General features: G+C 38.7%; 1 long non-coding RNA gene across 1 annotated transcript; it reads right to left on the bottom strand.

The window, feature by feature from the left end:
- Positions 1-252: 252 nt before the first annotated feature.
- On the bottom strand, positions 253-5,631 carry LOC115628167. Its single transcript, XR_003995771.1, has 2 exons — positions 5,189-5,631; positions 253-2,564 (listed from the first exon to the last, which is right to left on the bottom strand). It is a non-coding gene; the product is annotated as an uncharacterized LOC115628167 (long non-coding RNA).
- Between the last annotated feature and the right edge of the window lie 521 nt (positions 5,632-6,152).

Raw genomic sequence — 6,152 nt, 5'->3', positions numbered from 1 at the left:
TGTTAATTTAAGCTTAAGTAATTGAAGTCAATGTTGTCGTAGCTTGCACCACTGTACAAATGAGTGGTTTAATGTAAAACGGCATTAATCCAGCTGTTAACCTAAGCAATCGCGCTTTTATGTTGCCGAAAATAAACATGAGCCTCTTCTCTTGTGACCACCGAACACAGCGGACGTTTTTATTTTTTTAACCAAGCGCAACAGCCAACTACTTTTGTCTACTTTTCCGCAGTTCCATTTGTATGCAAGTTATTTAACGTAAATTGATAGCTGCATTTATTTCGTTTCGTTTATAAAATTTACATAATCCTTCAGGACCATGGAGTTCAATTTACGAAAATCGACGCAAATACGACGTGTGCCATCCTTTTTGTTCACCAACACCAGGCGACTTGCGAAGTTTGATGAAGACTCTCGAATTATACCTTCACGTAGCCATTGGTTTATCTGCCGAAAAGGAACAATTTCGCCATCTGGTACAATTTTAAGTTGAACTGGGCACTCCAGAACGTCCTTAGCCGGCTTATAATCGTTAATCAGCGCCTGAACTTCACATTTGTGCTGTGGGGGTACATCTATATCAGTATGTGTTTGTACAACTTGAAAAATACTTAACTCAATAACTTCTTCAGTTTTTGTTTTTTTACGTCTCTGTCTGACACGACAACAATTTGAAGTGAGGTACGCAAGCCATCTACCTCCACGTCCGCGAAGAAATAGCCCAGTGGGTGAGTCACCTTGTTGCCCAAGCCACGTAACTGTCTGCCAAAATTCTTCAACTCTGCACCGCTGATTTTGCTAAAGATGTTTTTCTTCATGATGGTAAGATCTGCTCCAGTGTCGACCAAACACTCCACTTCCAGTTCGTTAAATTTAACTTTTTTCATGCGCTTACTGCTGTTAACAACGTTTATTGCGGCGTTTACCATAGGACAATTTGTCGAAATGTGTCCGCTCTGCTTGCAACGAAAACATTTCATCTGATTTGTGCAATCTTTGCGCATATGATCGGGCGACCCACAATTAAAGCAACCTCTCTTTTTTCGAATGTTTTCTGCATTTACACTTGTTTTTTTTTTCGACTTCATACGACTTTTCTACATCTGCTACTCGTTCATATATTTCATACTGGCTTTCCAACTCTTTGTATGTTTTACAGTTATACAGGTTGTATTTAAAATCGCTTTTCAAATTAAGCCCATCAATTACATATCGAATCACTGATGTAGTGTCCACTTTCCTGAGCTAAGCAATTTTTTTCACTTGCAAAATATATTCCTTGAATGTCTCTTCTTTTTGTTTTTTACGTCCATGCAACTCAGCATGAATATCGGCGCTCCACACTGATTCTCGATCAAACTCCTCTTCCAATATGGCGCGCAACTCCTTATAATTATAAATTACTGCAGACTCCAGTACAAGTTTGGCCGTTTGTGTTATTTTTGAACGCGCTAAAACATATTTTTGTGCATCACTTAAACCATAAGCCTGTGCATTTATTTCGAAATTGTTAAATCAATGCTTTACGGGAATGCTACTACCGTCAAAGTCTAGTATTATTGTTGTAAAGTTATCCGCACTAATTTTCGGCTCATTTTGTTTAATTTCATCAGCTTGTATTTTTAGCGATAGTAATTGAATTACTTGTTGCAACATTTGATTGTTTTGCATAATTTTTTCTGCATTGTCGGGCTTCTCTTCTTCTTATCTTCGCACATCTAGACTGATGTTCTTGGTGCTTGCATTAGCTCCCGTTTCGCTAGTTTTATATCTGTACTGCTCTTTGTTGCTCGTGTGTTGTATGATGGTCCCACTCTAACCACCGTGCTACTCGTCTGTACCTTGGCGCCAGCAATTCGTGCGTCTTTCGAATTCCTAACGGGTTTTGTGACTGCTTGTACTGCAGCGCTTGCTCTACCCATTAACTTTTCAAGGCCAGTGCTTTTGACTCTACTGTACTCTACTCTTAAGCAACGTCACTTATGCAACTTATTTTGACACCACTTTTAAGCACCTTTTGTCTTTTTAACACGCACAAATACCAATCGTCTGCTAGCATGGACGAGCCCCCAAATGTAAGATAGGATATGTATTCCAATCAGTTTATTAATATTATATGCTAACAAGTTATGGTAATTGGTATGTATAAGCAACAAATGTTTGACAACTATTAAAGGCAGCTCGTTTAACAACAACTTTATCGAATATTACAACACGACGGTATGACTATGGATCAATTCAACTATATAGTATGTACGTGCGACTCACGACGACGCTACTTGACGACTGCCTCTATTTGCTGCTCTTGCTCTTCTCTTCGTTGCTGTCAGTCCTGCCAATCGGTGTCACTCCTAGATGCATATGCCTCTATACCATTTCACATATATATGTCGTAGAGTCACTTTTTGCTAGTTGCAGACCACTGTACATGTGTGTGCATTTTTGGGTGGCGAGACATAGACGCAACCTAAGTAACGGAGTTTTTACGAATGCGTGTAGGGCATGGTAGCAGGATGAAAGAGAGAGACTCTGCTGCTGAGTAAGGTCTGATCGTAGAGCGCTGACTGTAGAAGAGAGACACTACGTTAGAGTGCTTTCTGAAGTCAGTCTGGTATGCGCTAAAGAGACGAGCAGAACTTGCTGTGCTGATACATATTGTGAAATATAATAAACATGGAACAAAATGATACACACCCGGCATCAGAAGTGGGATCTGCGTCGCCTAAAGATCATGACACTAATGCGTACCTTACAGTGTTGGAAGCGCAGAACCGCAATTAATTAGAAGTCATCAAAGCTATGCAAACATCAAGAGCGCCGTCTATGGGCGGGAGGGCTTCATACGTCAATTTGCCAAAATTTAATCCCGACTGTGCTGGAGCGGACGCTTCAGCGTGGTGCACTACAGTTGACCTTATTTTTGCCGATAACATGCTTGAGGGTAGCGGCCTGGTGATGGCATTAAGCAAGGCGTTAGAAGGCGGCATATCAGAGTGGATGTCACAAATATGCTTTGCCGGCTTTACTTGGACGCAGTTCAAAGAGCTGTTTATTCAACGCTTTGTCGGTATTGAGACATCTGCGGCTATTCTAATGAATGTTTTGAACGTTCGTCCAAAATCTGGAGAAGGCATGTCTGAATATGGCAGCCGAATCGTCACACTACTTATGTCCAAATGGAAAGCAAAGAATTTGGAGGAAATCGCAGTGTCTGTAGCATTGACTCACATGGCGCAAATTGATAATAAATTGTTACGCTGGGTGTTTACTACCAACGTGAAGTCTCGCAACGAGCTACAACAACAATTACAAGCACATGCTTTTAAGAAGCGTAATATAGATGAATATGCGTATACTACTGGTCCAGAACGAACGAAGTCAACGTTTTCGCTTCTGGTGAAATGCAACTACTGTGGAAAGGCGGGCCACAATTATGCCGAATGTCGTGCTCGATTGGAGAAATCACATAACACCAAAGGAAAAACTCACAACGGAAGCAGCGCATCTGGAGTGAAAGACCGGTCCAATATAAAATATTTTAAGTGCGACGAAATTGGACATTACTCATCTGGGAACAATAAGTGTATCCGGTGAGTCTATTCCATATTGTTTTGACTCAGGAGCTGAATGTCCTTTGGTCAAGGAAAGTGTGGCTGATAAATTCAAAGGAAAGAGACTTCATAATATTGTAAAACTAAACGGCATAAGTAGACTCATTACTTATTGGCTTATTTGTAGCACATTGCAAGTTTTATCTATACTAATATTATAAAAAGGAAAGATTTGATTGTTTGTTTGTTTGTTTGAATTTAAAAGGCTCCGAATCTACTGGACCGATTTAATGGATTGTTTCACTGTTGGGAAGCGACACTATCGACGGTGAACATGGGTTATATTATAATTGCAACAAAGAATGGAATCCTTATTAAAACGCCGATAATGTAATCAAAGGTGTAAAAAAATTACCTTAAAAACTCCTGAATAGCATGCTGTTAATTCATAATCATCCTCGAAACATTGTCACTTTAAATATTAAGGCAATATTATTCAAATGCCCCCAGCCAAATAAAAGATTACAAATCGAATTCACTAAACCCTTCTGGACTGCCGCCACATGAATTGACGGTAAAATTCGGAATTGCTTATTAAGGAAATGTAGGACAATTTAATTTAACAACTATTATCAACGTCCCAGCAACTGGTCAACTAGCTCATATAACGAGGATACCGAGGATACCGATGATCCCATTTGATAATTTATATGGCTTCAATTTCCGTGAGTCTGAAGACCAAGCGTTCGAATTAGTAGGGATCGACATACGAAAGCAATGTTTTACTGTATGTTGACCTATCACGGGTCGGAGCTCCTGAAAATCAATTTATTTTGCTACCACAAAATAAAACATCAAATATCTTTTACAGAGAACCTCTGACCTAATAAAAAATTACAAAAAAAACCTAAAAACGAACAAAAAATCATTAAAATAATAATATCCAAAATAAATTTTACTCCTTCCTAGTAACTCATACCAAAAAGACCCTGTATGAGTTTTAAGTGTGTGTGTGTTATAAAAAGAATAATTTTTAAAATTTTTGTAAAAATACCCGTGCGAAGCAGGAGCAGGACGCTAGTGTAATATAAATATTGAACAATATTATTTTGAGATTTTGTTGCATGTTATTATGGATAAGTTTCTGAAATATGATGTGCTGATAGGACGAGAGATACTAAGCCAGGGCTTCGGTGTATCCATGGATGCTGACACATTTCATATTTCTAGAACAAAAAGAGTAGATGTATTAAGTTTAAGTGGATATAAAGATGCTATAAAAACTGATAGTAATCTGAATGACTCTGATAAGAGGGCCTTAAAGAATATTTCAAAATGTTACTCTGACTGGTTTATAGATGGCATTCCAAGGACACGAGTGTCCACAGGGCAGTTGGAAATAAGATTAATAGATCCACAAAAGACAGTGCAACGCCGCCCTTATAGGCTTAGCAAGGATGAGAAAGAAAATGTACGATGCAAGATTAATGAATTATTGAAATCAAATATTATTCGCCCCAGTTGCTAACCTTTCGCTAGCCCTATGATGTTGGTTAAGAAAAAGAATAGCACCGATCGTCTTAGTGTAGATTATCGCATATTAAATGAGAACACTATTGCAGATAAGTATCCGTTACCTCTAATTTCAGACCAGATAGCTAGGCTACGTGGAGCAAAATATTTTTTGTGCGTAGATATGGCAAGTGGCATCTACCAATTTCCGGTACATCCAAACTCAATTGAGCGTACTGCTTTCGTTATCCCAGAAGGACAGTATGAGTTTTTGACCATGCCCTTTGGTCTGAAAAACGCCCCTTCTATATTTCAACGGGCCATAATGAAAGTATTAGGTACTTTAGCATACACATATGCAATCGTTTACTTTGATGATGTGTTAATTATAGCCCAATCCAAAGACGAAGCGTTAGATCGATTCCACAAACTGTGTCACAATTAAGGCAATTTATAGGCTTAGCATCCTATTTTCGGCAGTTCGTCCCAAAATTTTCCGAAACACTAAAGCCTTTATATCTGCTGACTTCAAAGAAATATTCTGATTTTGTTTGGTTTAAAAATAATAACAGTATTGACACAGGCACCAGTGTTAATCATATTTGACCCACAATATTTTATAGAATTGCATACGGATGCTAGTTCGATTGGATATGGGGCGATATTGCTACATAAAATCGATAACAAACCGCATGTTGTTGAATATTATAGCAAATGTACGTCACCAGCAGAATCGAAATATCATTCATATGAGCTTGAAACTCTAGCGGTTCTTAACACTACTAAAAACATTTTCGCCATTATTTGCAAGGACGTAAATTTGTTGTATACACAGACTGCAATTCTCTGAAAGCTAGTCCTACTAAAATGGATCTAACTCCGAGAGTGCACAGGTGGTGGGGTTTCTTGCAGTCATTTGATTTCGATCTCGAATATAGAAAGGGCCAGCGAATGACTCACGTAGATTTTCTTTCTCGGAATCCACCGTCAGATCATAATAAGAGCGTAAATAAAATGATGGAAAAGCGAATTAATTTGACTGAGGTAACTGACAACTAGTTGGTTTCCGAACAACAGCGTGATCACGAG

The sequence above is a fragment of the Scaptodrosophila lebanonensis genome, unplaced genomic scaffold, assembly GCF_003285725.1.
Source record: "Scaptodrosophila lebanonensis strain 11010-0011.00,11010-0021.00 unplaced genomic scaffold, SlebRS2 tig00000110-arrow-arrow-pilon, whole genome shotgun sequence".
NCBI classification, from domain to species: Eukaryota; Metazoa; Arthropoda; class Insecta; order Diptera; family Drosophilidae; genus Scaptodrosophila; species Scaptodrosophila lebanonensis.
Note: the sequence above shows the minus strand (reverse complement) of the source record. Positions and strands in the feature narration are given on the sequence as shown.